General features: G+C 37.4%; 1 long non-coding RNA gene across 1 annotated transcript; it reads left to right on the top strand.

Annotated features, from left to right (window-relative positions):
* The first annotated feature begins 1,245 nt into the window (after positions 1-1,245).
* On the top strand, positions 1,246-15,293 carry LOC134297380 (uncharacterized). Its single transcript, XR_010004100.1, has 5 exons — positions 1,246-1,468; positions 4,576-4,652; positions 4,858-5,939; positions 8,923-9,005; positions 10,768-15,293. It is a non-coding gene; the product is annotated as an uncharacterized LOC134297380 (long non-coding RNA).
* Positions 15,294-15,981: the final 688 nt, after the last annotated feature.

Below are 15,981 nucleotides of genomic sequence, written 5' to 3'. Positions count from 1 at the left end.
TTAAAACTTAATCTTAATTAAATCTTGGAAAAGTTCAGCAGAGCTGGCTGAATTATAAAAATAAAAAAGATATATTGATTATTTAAGAAATTGAAATCACATTTAATAAATATGGGAGTGAGCCATTAAGGGAACGGGAGATCAGAGAGAAAGTACTAAATGGTGATTAAAAGAAGATAAATATTTATTAAATGTTTGCTGTGATTTATTAAGCTGTGATGGGCTAAACAAATGCAATTTGATATCTGGATCATATCTCATTCTGATACAGCCTCATTAAATCTGAAGTCTTGGCTTTAAATGGGGATCATATGTTCCCTTCAGTTCTTAATCTCTTTGAAATATCAGTTTGATGCTGCTGAAGACATTGAAAGTCACAGACTAAAACCTCCTGCGTATCAATGAGACTCCGCTGCTTTGCAGGTGGAGGGTAAACTTGCTCCTCTTTTCCTCATAATTTTTAATTACCTGTTGGGTGTGAGATCCCCCCCCCCCCCAAGTTAGCTCAACTGATGGGAGATAGCAGAAACAACCCACACCCTTAGTTTTCAACAGATGCTGCATAAATTCTAAGCAAATTCACTTCTGTAATCATTCAATGCATTAGTCTACTGCATTTTTCCAAGCATACAGGATCCTCCCATTTGCTTCTCAAACTGGCCTTGCTTTTTGTGTTTCTCTTTGAAAGAAACAAGTATGAAAAAAGCGATCAGATGACCATTCTGTCTCTTTCATATCCAGGTTTGTGGAGTACAACAAACCTTAGGCTCCAGCTCCTCCATTTTTCACTGTTCAACTCCAGCTTTGATTCTGACTTCTTGATAAATGGCAAGTGCATATTAATTAGTAATAACAAAATTTACTATAGTAAAATGGTAGTACTTGGCATTTCTTCACCATCGCATAAATCATCAAGTTACTTTTAGATTGATAGAAAAATGTATTTACTTAAGTATATATCTACAAAATGATAAATTTGCCATATATTATAATAATATTGCAATTTCTTATTTTGAAAACAGTCAGATTCATTACATTTTTACCAACCCAGATTCTGATTCCAACCATAATGACTTCCAACTCTTCCACAACTCTGACTCCACAACCCTGCTAGAATGTAATTTCAATGTGCAGTAACACAATGACAAATAAAAGTATTCTATTCTATTCTATTCTATTCTATTCTAGAAGCCTTCACTTCCTAGAGTTCTCCATGTCTATTGTTATTAACAGTACAGAAGCAGATCCACTAAAATCACACATCTGTCTTGGTGTAAAACACTGGATATTGCTTCTGTGGTTCTCTAGGGCCTCTGAGCAAAGTTTTCCATATCTAAGATTCACCAGGTCATTTCAATTAGAGATGCTAGGCCAGGACTTGACAATTGCAGAGGTTTCAGGGTCCATATGCCTATACTTCCAAGTTATTTCTGATTTTGAAAGATGACTGGTTCCAGTCCAAGAAGAGGTAAACTTCTCAAGTTGTTTTTAAATGGAGTATTGTGTTCCCCGAAAGCTTCAGGGGGCAGGAGGGGAGTGTTATGATTCTCTATTTTGGCATCCTTTTTTGTAGTAGGAGCCAGGGATCTCAGTGGCGGGGTGTGAGGACTGGTCCAGAAGGGGGACTTGGGCTGAATTATGTTATATATCCTTATGCATTTTTTTACACCCATGGTAAAATTTATGGATTTAAAATATAATATAATAATAATATAATAATATATTCAATATTACAACATACCATAGAACTTTAGCTGGTTTGTCCTTCACATATGGGAGAGCAAGGTCTGGAGGCCAAATGAGGAAAAGGAAGCCATGGGTGAACAAAGGGACACAGTAGTACCAGAGACCAGGGAGGATGGCATGAGTAGGATGAATGAGTGGCACCTATCCTTGTTCCATTGTCAGTGATGTCTGGCAACAGCTCTGTATGATTTCAGACAGGAATCTTTCAGAACCATATCTGAAGATGAGTAGACCTCAACCTGAAATCTTTTCCATGTACAGTATATGATTTCCCATTGACATGTGATCCAAAAGTGTTAACCCAACTTCCATCAACAGGGATTACTGGTTGAAACCTGTGAGAGCATTGCAGTATCTATGCTTCATGTACAGCTTATGCATTCTACTGAAAGTCATTTTACTTGCAAATTAGTTCCAAACTCTTTTACCCCAGTGATGTAACAAAGGGCAGAACTGCTGTTAGCAGACAGAACGATGAGATTTGGAGATAGGGATCTTCATATTAATCCACTATCATATCAGCAAAGTATTAAAGCAGAGAGAAAACCCCAAAGACACTGTCTTTCCCTAGTCGTTCAAAAATCAAGTAATTGAAGTTGGACTAATGCAACATTAAGGTTGAAAAGTTAATCACATAGTTGTCGATAAATTCATGGCTAAACCTATATATATGAAAATCAACATTATCTTAAGGCTTTTATGGCTTTTATAGATGAAGGTCACCAATCTTCGCTGCATATAAATAAAGTGGAAAAGTACCACAGACTTTATGCACATCTCAAATTAAAGGGGAAAATGCGGGGGGGGGGGGGATTAAGTGCTTACATATGGTTAGCAAATTTCTCCCTCACTTACTTTCTTTTGTGTGGAGTTATTCCTGAAAATTAAATTGTAATGATTATTACAATCTGCAAGCAAGATGACAATTAATTTTCTTCCAGTTCTCCAAAACCCACATTCTCCTCCCCTTATTGATGTGTCCCACTTTCTGTCATGCATTCTTAATCCCAAATGAGAGAAAAATTCTCATACCTGTGCATTATGGGTAACAGAAGAAACAGTTTGTTATGGAAAACATTTCAAGATAGATTGTTACTGCAGTAGCACTGTAAAAACATGGCTTTCTAATTTTATTCTGCATTCTTTTTATAGAAAATAGAGAGAAGGAAGGGTTGTGATGGCACTATTGGGTGATGAAATATGAAATAGCATAAATATTACAAGGAAGAAAATGATATGCAGAAAGAGAAATCTCACCTTTACTCTATTTTCTCTTGTATATTATTAACTGTTTAAAGATCTGGACTTTGATTAGCCCAGAAGCATTCTCACATGACTTCTTAAAAATGATCATAAGGTCAGACTTTTGTTTATACAAATATGAGTTTCCAGCTGCATGAAGACAGTGGTATTACCTTGGAGAAAATACCTTGGAGGGCTCTTTCCAATATCAAGGGCTCTTTCTAATGTGTTCCTCACTCCCTTTTAAATCAAATGCAATGCTATAGACCAAAACTTGAAGTGTATATGTGCTGGAAATCTATATCAGTTTTATATTCAGTAAACAATATCCCTGTTTTGACATTACATTTCATTCAAGCACACGTAAGTGAGGTGAAAAGGGCAGCTGTACTTCTCAATCATGGTGCAAAAACCTATATGATCAGGATTCTAAACTGTGTAGGAAAATGTATACTATATATTATATTTCTCCAACTCTAAGACACACTTTTTTCCTATATAGCCATCTCTAAAAATGGTCAGAGTCTTAGAATCGCAGGTGTATATTATATATTTTGTTTTCTGTCGGTACTGAAATTGGGGTGTGTCTTACAATTGAAGAAATATGGTACCACTGAATTGATAGCATAATTAGTGTATATTTGAATGAATGGCATTCAGTGAACAATTGCAATTAGTATTTAATTGAAAACATGTTCCTGAATTTAGAGCATAAACAAGAAATCACAGATAATAGTGAGGTCTTTTGAAATGAATGGCAACTTCTGCCAGGAGTTACCATAGAATTGTTCTAAAAGACCTAGAAAATTCCTAGAGAGATATCTTCTCTAGAGATTTCCTAGGTCCTCCAAAGTGACTATATGGTAACTTCCTGTGGAAGCATACCATAAAATCACCTGGGTCTAAAAATATTGATTGCCAGGATATAAAGGGGGAGGCACAACTATAAGGTATTTAATAATGTTTTTAAGTAAAATAGTAATGCAATGTAAATTTTAGTTGCACACAGTAATAATATTGGAACTTCTATGAGATTTTCAAACTAATAAAAGGTCATTAACATTTTTGGCATATTGCTTGATGTTTAAGGGGGTCCACTTGCCACTGAGCAAGCTGACACCCTGGCCAGTTCACCATTGGAGGTCATATATTGTTGGATGTGAGTAGGTAAAACTGGGGGTACTGGTCCTGTGGGTATGGGACTTGTACTACATTTCACAGAGGTGTATTTTTCTTAGTAAGTGTTTTACTGGCCATCTTAAATTCATAAAGTTGGTTCACCAGAGTTAGACTGTGTCTCCTAGACATCTATTGCACTTGCTTTGTGACTTCCAGTTCTGTGCCCTATGGCTCTGCTATCCTCTTCACTGTAAGTTATCCAAAGTATTCTTCAGTCACTTATAAATCTCTAAGACAATGGCCTGTGGGGTTATGATTTATTGGGATTGTTATCTACTGACTTGAAAGGAAAAAACTAAGATGCAAGAAACAAATTTTATATTTACATTTTTCATGACCTATTGTTTACTTATCATTACATTAGGTGCTGCATTATATTCACAGAAGGCTTTCATTTTCTATGATTAGATTTGTCCATTCTGCAGACTCCCATGAGCAGTAATGAACAGCAAGAAATACATCAGAAAAACCATGACTGAAAAGAGGTATTTATCCTATGCATAGTTACTGTTTCATTAGAGAGAGGATGCACCCTTATAATTTCCACCTGTACCACAATATATGAATTAATAAAAAGAAGTATCAAAACTAATATATTTTTCAAATGTCTGATTCCTAGATGGATGAAAGTATTTTGCCTCAGATTCACTCCTGGTTTGATAACAATCCCAATAAATCATAACCCCACAGGCCATTGTCTTAGAGATTTATAAGTGACCGAAGAAGGCGAAGGAGGTGGAGCTTTGGCTGAAAGGACCTTCTGAACCAGAACCATAATCAATGCTGTGAACAGATAAGTATGACTTGTTCTAAAATTGATGCCAGCTGTGGCCAATGCATACAGAATTGAGAGAGGCAACCAAGTGAAAAAAGAACAAGGGAAGGATTAGTATTCATTGGGATGAATTCATTTCAGCAAGAAATTAAAATCAAGGATCTCTGCACTGGAGAACAGTGGAACTGGTAAGATAAAAGGAGCTTCCTGGCATCCACAGAGTTGATTTTGGGCCTGCAAGCAAGCCTGGTGGGGAGGTGGCTGTAATAGGATAGCAGTTCTTTAAATAGCACCAGCTGCAGGATAGATGCTGTCAGGGAAAATATAGAAGGAAACAAGGTCTCTTGGATCTAAATTTCAGCAGGCAAGGCTTGTGCAGGAGATCACCTTAATGAATGGTGTGCAACTCGAAAGGCCTCTGCTGTCTAAAAGGCATAATAAGCCCTGAAGTCCAGCTTCTTCTCTGATAGATGGTGGTGGAGGGAAGAGCAAAAAAAGATTGAACAGTTATTAATGCTGAATATTTATGCAGCTGTTTTCCACTTAAAGCTTTATGTTTATTATGATATGTTCAGGAATTCAAATTTCCCAGGAAGACAGTCTGGAAGCCCTTTTTTACCGTCTTAATTGGCTGCTAAGGGAAATAGGATATTGACCAGGATGGGTTAGTGCTCTTTAATGTATGGATGCTTTAATGATACTGCTTTTTCTAAACAACTTGATATTGATACTTCTAAACAATTCTATTGTTACTTCTCCTAGCAAATTTTCAAATCTTCCTTTCCACTAGCACCTTTTCTTCATCCCTCCTCCAGGCCCAGCTTTCCAGCCAACAAGGCAAGATTTGTTCTCTAGTCTAGTGAAATCTCTCCTTTGGACCCAGATAGGATAAGTGACGAAGCAGAAGCACTCCACTAGTCTGACTTTCCATGACCGGGAAAGGTATTCTGAAAGAGACCTGCTGCCATTATGGGAATAAGTCATGCATGATCCCTAGGTACATTATGAGGCCCATGATGGAACATTTTTAGCAATGATGAAATGTTATTGTAGCTGATGTCAAATACTCTGTCTTTATCGCTCTCCTTTGTGACAAGCCTCATTATTCAAGCCAGTCTTGGGATATGTTCAAGGGGAGATCTTTTGATCAAGGTCAAATGGACCAGGTTCCTTTCGTTTACTTTGTCTAGTCATGCCTTCCTTCCTAACAACGATCAAATAACAACAAAATAAAAACAACCTAGTGTTGAAGAAGCCCATAAATCGTCTCTAAATCAGAGCTGATAATGTCTGGCTCTACTTATAAAAATGGAAGCAAGGGGAGAGGGAGAAACTAATTCTAGACAAGGCTGTCCAAATGCTGCATCTTTAGTGAGGACTGGAAGAAAATCAGGTTGTTTGTCAAATTACAGTATGGATAGAGATGTGAGCTCTTCCTCCTCTTCCTTCCATCTCTTCTTCCCCCCTCTTGGAGGCAACCTTGCAAATTTAAGGCACCATCAGTTGTAATGTGCACCTCATTTTGTAGCCCCTAAAACAGGGAGTGAGTGAGCTTTAGAACTGGTGAAATAAGGGCCTGTTGGACAATGACGGTGGACAACTGTGAAAGATAGGGTTTTTCAGAAGATTTTGGAGGAACACATCTTCCAATTTACCCTCTCCTTTAAAAAAAAGTTTTTGCTCTCAGATGCCCACAAACAACTTTTAGAAGGCACGAGGAGCCAGTTTCACCATATTTTGTGAAAATTCTATGCACACGAGAGATCTTTTTAAGAATAGAAACTGAGCACAAGTCACTTCCTATTCACTTCCCATTTCAAAGAAGGAGCTCTCTTAGTCTAACCCTCCACACACACCACACTCACACACAATGGAAATGTCCCTAGGATTCCTAGCAGGGAATTTGGTGTAAAATGACATTTGAAAGATTTCCCATAATTCCAGAGGTTGTGGAAATGTTCTTTAAAGTTCCTTGACTACATTTTGGAGCAAAATATTTAAATCACAAGGGTTCCCTGGGGCCCACAAAAATGGCATACAGCATGGGGGCCAAATTTTGCCCATTCTTACTATATAGAAGGGCACCAACATTGGGTGCACCTACCTTTGAAATGCCAAATATATAATCCAAAAATCATCTCTTGCTTCCCCTGACACTTTTGGGTGCTTCATGCAAAATGAATATGATTGTTTTTCCAGAGATTGAGGTATTTCTTGACGGGGAGCTGGAAAAATGCCAAAACCATGACATCTTTTAGAGCTAACCTTTTAATCATGCATGTGAAAAGAACAGCATTTATAAAAAGAAGCCATATCTAGTAATAAGCTTCTCATCTTGATTCAGAACATACTGGCAGTCCATCAGATTTCAGTCATGAACCTAAGGGGTGGGGGGAGGAGAAACAGGCTCTGTTTATTTGTCCTGGGAAACATCTCCCTATGTCAATATGAATTCCAGTGAAAGACAGTGTGATTTTTTTTAAAAGAATCTTTATCTTTCTATGATGTTTGATACATTTAACATCCCAAGGATTGGGAGAATTAATGTGGGCAGTTAATGATTGCACTGGGTTTATGCTGTACTAATTTCTTTCTTATTAAGTATGCTTAAACTAAGCTTAAGTAATGGAAGAGTTCAGTCTGTCAAATCTTTGTTAGAGGGTGTAGGGGAAGACACAATTTTTACAGCTGAGTGATTATTGTCTAGTGCAGTGGTTCCCAACCTTTGGTCTTCCTGTTGTTCTGGACTTCAACTCCCAGAAATCCCAGGTTTACCAGCTGTTAAGAATTGTGGAAGATGAAGTCTAAAACAACTGGAGGACCAAAGGTTGGGAACCGGTGGGCTCCATGGCAACAGTACAAAAAATCTGTTACCATCGCCGAATTTTGGGCTGCGTGAAGAACAGTAACCATCTGGTCCTCTGTTTTCATGATGCTGGAGCACCCTTGTTTTAATGCTTTTATGACAGTCAAAATATGGCAGCATACAGCTGTTACTTTCCACACCTAAAAGCCATCAGAGGTCAACAAGGTTCCAGAGTGGCCAATGTATGTATATATACACCTTCAAATTAGGAGCTCCCGGTGGCACAGTGGGTTAAAGCCTTGTGACTTGAAGGTTGGGTTGCTGACCTGAAGGCTGCCAAGTTCAAATCCAACCTGGGGAGAACATGGATGAGCTCCTTCTATCAGCTCCAGCTCCATGCGGGCATATGAGAGAAGCCTCCCACAAGGATGGTAAAAATATCAAAAAAAATCCGGGCATACCCTGGGCAATGTCCTTGCAGACGGCCAATTCTCTCACACCAGAAGCGACTTGCAGTTTCTCAAGTCACTCCTAACACGAAAAAAACAACTTCAAATTGCCTGTTGACTGATGGCAACCATATGAATCATTTAGGATTTTTTATGGCAGGGAGTGCTTAGAAATTGTTTTCCATAGTCTGTCTCCAAACACAATCTACACAAAATAGTCTTACTTGGTGGTCTCCTCTTGAAGTACTAACTGGATTTGATTCGGTTTAGCTCCCAAAATCAGATGGGATACAGTGCCTTCTTTTGGATGAAAAGTTTTGTTGTTATTATTGTGTGCCTTCAAGTAGTTTGCAGTCCATGGCGCCCTTGTCATCCCCGCCCCCTGTAGCAAGACGGGATTTATCATTGTCTTCCTCTGGGGTTGAGAAATTTACCCAAGCTCACTCAGTGGTTTTTCATGGATTGGTGAGTATTCAAATTCTGGCATATCACACAACCAGTCTACACTCAAACCACTATACCACAATGGCTCTGAAGAAAAGGTTAGCTGCCTGGTAATAAGAAAATATTACTAACATTTTTGTATTCATTTCCCTCTTTTGTAATCTTTCCTCATCTCCTCTGTTCCATGTGGTCCTACCATTTATTACTTCAGATTCTTTCACCCACTCTTAAATCCTAAACAACTGAGACTTTTTCTTTCTCTTTTTCAATTTGAACATCAGGCAGAATGCAAAGCTTTTGGCCTTTTGGAAATTTCTACAGCACAATGACTTTGAGCATGGGAAAATGAAAATGGAGGCAGCAGGTGGGTGAAACTTTCATTTGAACACAATATCTTTTAACAACAGTCCTATTATTAGACTACTTGCTGTTTCTATGAAGTCCATGAAGGAGTTCTGGTTGAGATATTTTGCTCTAAATAGAATGGCCTTGTTAACCAAGGTAAATTGGACTGCAGAGAACTCCAGGTGAAAGAATGTGTATTTTCCCCCAAAGAGCAGATCATTCGATAGTTTAGTTGGATAGTGATCTGCTCATTTTAACAGAAGGAGCTGTATTATATACATTGTGGAGAATTGTGGCACATACTTCCATGCAATTCTCTATCATAGCTGCTGTGCAAGTATAGGAATGTATTCTGCAACAAATGAGCAAACTTTTGCCTGTTTTCTCTTAAAATTTCTTAGGTGTCACGTATTCAAAAAACTTGGTTTCAGTTCAGGAATCACTTTAAATGAAATGTTGCTAAAGTATAGGATTTCCCTCTCTGAAGGAATTAGGAAAGTTCATATGCACAGTGATTCTCCATTATCCAAGATGCTTGAGACCAGATATTTTTCAGATTTCATATTTTCTTGAATTCTGAAATAACTATATTTGCATATACACAGGGAATGAATGATGGGAGAGGATAGTCAAACTTCCAGTTTTCACTGAGTTTTTATCCTAAGGAGATTTGATGGGGAGAGGACTCACTTTACGCAAAGCCCCTGTAAAAAAAGCAGATTCTTCCATGACAGTAAAGCAGGGAAAAGAGTAGACCATCCCCCTACCTTGCCTCTACCCCCCCCCCCTCATTCAGTGAGTGGTTTTCCTTCTCTGTGGCATATTTACAGGCAGCAACTGATGGGGTTGCTCTGTGCTTTCTCTCATGACTGTTTCCAAGGTGCCTGCTTTGCTATGCATCAACATTGGCTGGGTAGAAGGTGAGCATGGAAGTGCCTGGAATGCCTCCTTTTTCAGGGATCTTCTTGCTAGTGATGTCTTCCTTGCTCTTCTTTTTCCACTGTTATAACTCCTTGAGGAAAAACCCAGCAAGCACTGGACTTGTGACAGACTAGACCCATTTCTCCAAGGATGGAAATGGGTGTCTGGTGGGGAAAAGATTCTGTTTTTGGAGTATTTTGGCTTGCATATTTCCAGATAAGATAGACTAAACTTGAAGTAAAATAGTAATGTAGATATTAACTTTTTCTGAAGGTATTGTAATTTTCAATGTTGCTTTTCAAATGTATTTGCTTAGTTTACCTGTCTCCTTTGAAACTGGATTCCAGCCTTTCTTATTATGGATGCTCTTTAGCAAATATCCATTTTCTCTTGTAGAGATTTATTGGAGCATTCCTCACTTTTGTCATAACCTCTTTTTGTGGCTAAATATGAGAGATATTTAGTTCAGGCTAGGCAAGCAATAAGGATTACTTTGATGGGTATTGCTTTGTGCCATTTAACAGTATTTACTAGGGGACAGGAAATTGATTATACAGAACACATTGATGGAAAGACAGGATCTAAAGTAACACTGTGTTAAAGAGATGCACCATTTTCTTTTTGTCCTAGACATGTATTTAATTACTCTTATAGCATCCAAAATTACCATTCATCGTATACTACCTCACATCAGAGTTTCAAAGCAGGGCAAAGATTGTGACATGACTGAAGGTGCCTGGACATATCCATTTATTTGCTGACTAATGACTTAATTTCCCATTAAGCTGTAGGGTGCTTTCTGACTGATTTAATGATAGTCTGTTTAAAAGGATGATTATTATGCTCACCATTATAAGCAGCACCATCCTGTGTTGCCCTGTTTGGATCTGTGACAGATGAAATAGCAAAACCAAGACAAAGATGCATGCTACACACTGACAGTGGAAGATACAGGTATGAAAGGATATGAGATGATATAAGAAATACATTGGAACAACTTTTGAATTATGCCCTTTCCCTTCCAGCAAAGCTAATTTGAATTACAGGATGTCATTTCCATTTATATTTTGGGCTTTCTTTCAGTGCTACATCAGCTAAATGACAAATTGAGTATGTGTATCTATGGAGAGCAGCATGGCATAGTGGTTTGGGAGTTAGACTTGGATTCTGGACACAAAGCGTTCAAATCTCTATTAAGCCATGGAAAACCCACTGGGTGACTTTCGCCAAGTCACACTTTCTCTGTTTTATTTTATTTATTTATTTATTTATTTATTTATTTATTAGACTTGTATACCGCTACTCCCAGTTTCGCTCGGAGCGGTTTACAGAAATAGATTAAAACAATACACTTAGCTTTAAAATAACAATAAAAACAACAATAAAAACAGACATAGCCCTGAGTTTTTCACCCATTGAAAGCTTGTCGGAAGAGCAAGGTTTTGCAGGCTTTCCGAAAGGCAAGTAGATCTCGGATAGTTTGAGTTTCAACTGGCAAGGCATTCCATAAATGAGGGGCTACAATCGAGAAGGCTCTCTGCCTAGTAGAAGACAAATGATAAGTCCGTATGTTAGGGACTTCAAGCAAATTTTGGTCTTCGGACCGAAGTAATCTCTGGGGTTGGTAGGGGGATAAGCGGGCCCTCAGGTACGCCAGCCCCAAACCATGTAAGGCCTTAAAGGTTAGAACCAGTATCTTAAAAGTAATCCGGTACTTTTAGAGGAAGGCAAGGGTAAATCCCCTTAGAACAAATCTTTTCAAGAAAACAAGGGTCACAGTGTCAAAAATTACTTGAGGACAATAACAACAATTATGTGTAGCTTTGGCACAGAAAAACCTTTGAAATAGAATGTCACCCTGAGGAGACATTGAATTAGGAAACCTCATATGTAGGCTGAATTTCCATTATCTAAAATGCTTGGGATGAGAAATGTTTCAGATTTCAGTTTTTCTTGGATTTTGGAATACTGTATTTGCATATACATAGTGAATGAGGGGTGGGGAAAGGAGGATAGTCAAACATCTAGCTCTCATGGAGCATATTACCTTTCCACCCAGGAGACACAAAACTTGCCATTTTGGATTTACTCATCCAAAATGCCTGATCTACTTTATATATAATATGTTATTTCAATTTCATACTGAGGATGAGAAAGTGGGGGTTATATGATTGATTATATCTTTGTCCCCAAATTCCTTCCATCGAAAATACATCATTATCAACAATGATGCTTATATCAGCATACCTTATTTCTGCCACCTAGTTTTCTCTGTGTTAGTTTGTTTATCTGTTTGTTTCTTTCAAAGAGAAGAGCACTAAGTCTTTTGACACGAGTGTAATAGAAGTGATTAGTAATGATAACAATGTAAAAATGAGTGCTGCTTTTAAACATGTAAATATGTGCTCTTTAAGTCCTCCAAGTGATATTATGTTCATAGACTGGTCATTGGGGATCATTTGCCTCATCTCAAGTGGACACTTTACGTGCTAGAGACAGATCTTGCAGTCTAGCACTCTTCCTGGCATATTAAATTTGAAGACGGAGAGATTTTGAAATGAGCATATGACTTTCCTGACTCTCTTGAATGTAATCCTGAACATTTTCTTGTAGGTCTGAAACTAGTATAACCAGAATACTTTATGTTATTAGTAGCCATTTTTATTTATAAAATAAACTACGCTCCCTTGTCATTGAACAAATAGTCAGCAACTTACCTTCTAGCTCACAAAGAAGAATTGTCTTCTTATAATTTATCACAATGCTAATAAGCCCTACTTGCTAATATAAGTTAAATATCCAAGCATACTTATGGAACCCAAAATCTGAGAAGAAGATAATGTTCTGGGAAGAAGGTGATAAGCTATTTAATTCAGTTGAATACTGAATTGGATACTGATATATAATCAGTGTAGACTCATATGGTACAGTTTAACTGCACTGAACTGTATTATTAGTCTACACTGTCTATATAATGCAGCATCAATGGGGCCGAAGTTCCCATTTTAATTTTAATTTCTGTATACCAATCTACATGTCCCAAGCCTGTCCCCATTTCCAGTATTTGCCAAAAATTGAATAGGTACGTTATATGGATCTTTCTATTCTTTTGGGAAAAATACAGAAAGTTCTTCAGAATAACAGATTAAAGTGTTGAGAGCTTTCAAAGCCAATCAGCATTCAGTGAAGAATCAGGAACATTTCTCTATGATTCTGTAGTGTGACAATGAAGTTTAGAAATGTTTGTGTATCAGAGATTGAAATAATATTTGAAAATATCTGAAAAATGATTGAAAAATGGTTTCTTGAGTGTCAGGAATAGTTGAAAACCATTACAGGTCACAATTCTGCATTAAAAACACATTTGGGTGTTCTGCACAGAAAATGTCATTTTCCAAATAAACCCACAGCTTTCTGATAAAAAGCACTTTTTTGCACAAATAAGAACCAAACTGTGACTATTTGTCAAAATGGTGAAATGAGGAGAAAGATAGCAAAACGGTTCATTCTTGCCTGCAAGGATTAAATTCCCAACTATTTATGTCCTAGTATGTGTAGTTTCAAGATTTCAAAGTGTGATTCATCTCATATTGTGAATTGTTGTGTTGAAATGGAGGAATGTTACACTTCAAAAGTATTTGTTGTAATTAATATATTACGAGACTGTGAGGGAGCAATGATATATGCTCCCTCACAGTCTGTGTGGACACAGTCTGCTTATATCCTTCCCAAATGGCCTTCATACCTCAATTAAGCAATCTCAGAAATTGGCTTTGCTAGACATACCCTTTGGAGAGATTTCATGATGAAAGAAAATATCATTGTCACAGTAGGAAATACCATAAAAATTGTAGCAGATATTAATCAATGTCCTGATATTTAAAGTGGTGAAAGGTGTACAACACAAATGACAAAACCGGAAGCTTCAACAGAAGCAAAATCTACCCTGAACATCATCTCCTAAATCCCATCCAAAAGCTACTATCATTATATTTCAATATAGCTCTGTATTTCCGGATGGCTTCTTCTTCTTCTTCTTCTTCTTCTTCTTCTTCTTCTTCTTCTTCTTCTTCTTCTTCTTCTTCTTCTTCTTCTTCTTCTTCTTCTTCTTCTCCTTCTCTCTCTCTCTCTCTCTCTCTCTCTCTCTCTCTCTCTCTGATATGCTGCCAAACGACTGTTCCAAAGCCATTTCCTGGCAAACCACATGGTACTGAATTGGCATGTATCCTCATCCTTTCAAAATACAGAGATGGCTTCTCATTGCAATAATTGGCTTTGAACATGCATTTTCAGTCCTTCCAAAGTTGGTGGATGTTCACATTGTGATGGTTTACATTCATGCCCAATGCCCATTTCTTAGACTTTTCTGTTTTCAAGAGATATTTTGGCTAGTTTCACAAGAGACAAATGGGATTCAGTTTGCTTTGTTCACCTTCTCCCTGAAGCCTTGGACAAAAGACCTTAGTGATTTAAGTATGTATCAATGTGTATTGTACAGGCATAAACTTTAAGAAAGTATATTTTTCTTTTGTTAAGAAAATATTGTCAACTTGTTTAATCTAAGTAAATAAGTATGAAAAAATAATAATTCCAAGTTTCTGAAAATATTTAAAAATGTAATAATTAAAAACCATTAAATAAGCAAGATATCACTGCCTACATTTGGTTTACAGATTTGGCCATTATATCCTTCATAGTTCTCATTATGACAAATTGCATGGCTTTTATACCTATTTAAATACTATTGATGCATGTGTCATCAATTTCTTCTTAGTTTCTTTATAGATTTAGGCTAGGATTTGTTCTTTTGGTATACACAATAGATCAGAGAGTGACAGTTTGCCATTGGTGGTATTGTTTATTGCATGCACTGCACATTCTGCAATATGCCATAATTTGATAGGTCCTTTTAATGTCAAACATTAACTTAGGTGGAGTATTGATTTGGGGACAAATCAAATCTATGTTTAACCTAAAACATGTTGCTAGACTACCAACTTTAGACTCTCTCTCTCTCTATATATATATAGCATTAATTGAAATATTTACTGTTAAATCCTTATTTGACTGATGTGTGCCAGTCCCAGAAACAAGCTACAAGGGCTGGAAAAATAGTATAATTTATTCAATGTATAAAAAGGGCAATTAACAGGAGCCTCCAAATGACCACTGAATGAGTTTATTCAACATATCCTCAAAGCTATACACTCACTATCTGTTAAACAGATTTAATGTCTGAGCAAAATTGATAAAACTCTTACAAAATTGATTAAAAAAAATCCTCCTCCCCCTCCCCCTTTCTCCTGGCACATCATTTCTACATTCCAGGAAGGTTCCGGCAGCAGTTTAATGACAGCCAGGTAAGTTATTTTATTTTTTGAAGTCTTTTTTTGGGGGGGGGGGGGGGGTTGGATGTCAGTGCCTTCCTGGAAGGTACTGGGAGGGCATCTAGACACCTCCCACAGAAAGTGTGGGCTTTTGGAGCTGGGGTGGGGACTAAAGTCCTCCCTGACCCGGTGCAGACTTTTCCACTGTGTGGAACCAGCATCTCTCTGATTTTGTTCCCTCACAGACAAGTGTCATTCAGTTATTTCTTTTAGGACCTTTCTTATTTAATTTCTACATTAATGATTTTGTTCAAACTATGGCATCCCACAGTCCTCCCACCACACCTTCCACATCTCTAAATGGATATTATAGCCTGATGACATGGTACTTGTCTCCTATGGTGAGGTTGAGTCTAGTAGGATGATGGTGAAACAGGTTGACTATTGTGAAAAGGAAAGCTCAGAATTAGCTATGATGAAACTAAAATTATAGTTTTTGAATAAGCAGAGGTAAGTACCGATGGTTAGTAATACAGGGCAAATACAGCAATGTCTCTCCTTCAGATAACTTGATATTCTGTTTCAAGAATCCATGTACTCTTGGAATTCATGTAATAAGCACATATTAAAGCAATCTTTATTAGTGGATTATTATTAGTGGGAGCAATTATATTTTTCCTCTTAATGATGGCTAACTAATAGTTCCTGTCCTCAAAATATTCCTGGACATAGTTATATCATAACTTT

This window comes from Anolis carolinensis, chromosome 3 (genome assembly GCF_035594765.1).
Source record: "Anolis carolinensis isolate JA03-04 chromosome 3, rAnoCar3.1.pri, whole genome shotgun sequence".
NCBI classification, from domain to species: domain Eukaryota; kingdom Metazoa; phylum Chordata; class Lepidosauria; order Squamata; family Dactyloidae; genus Anolis; species Anolis carolinensis.
The sequence above is the reverse complement of the archived record's forward strand: the minus strand, read 5'-3'. Positions and strand labels throughout refer to the sequence as shown.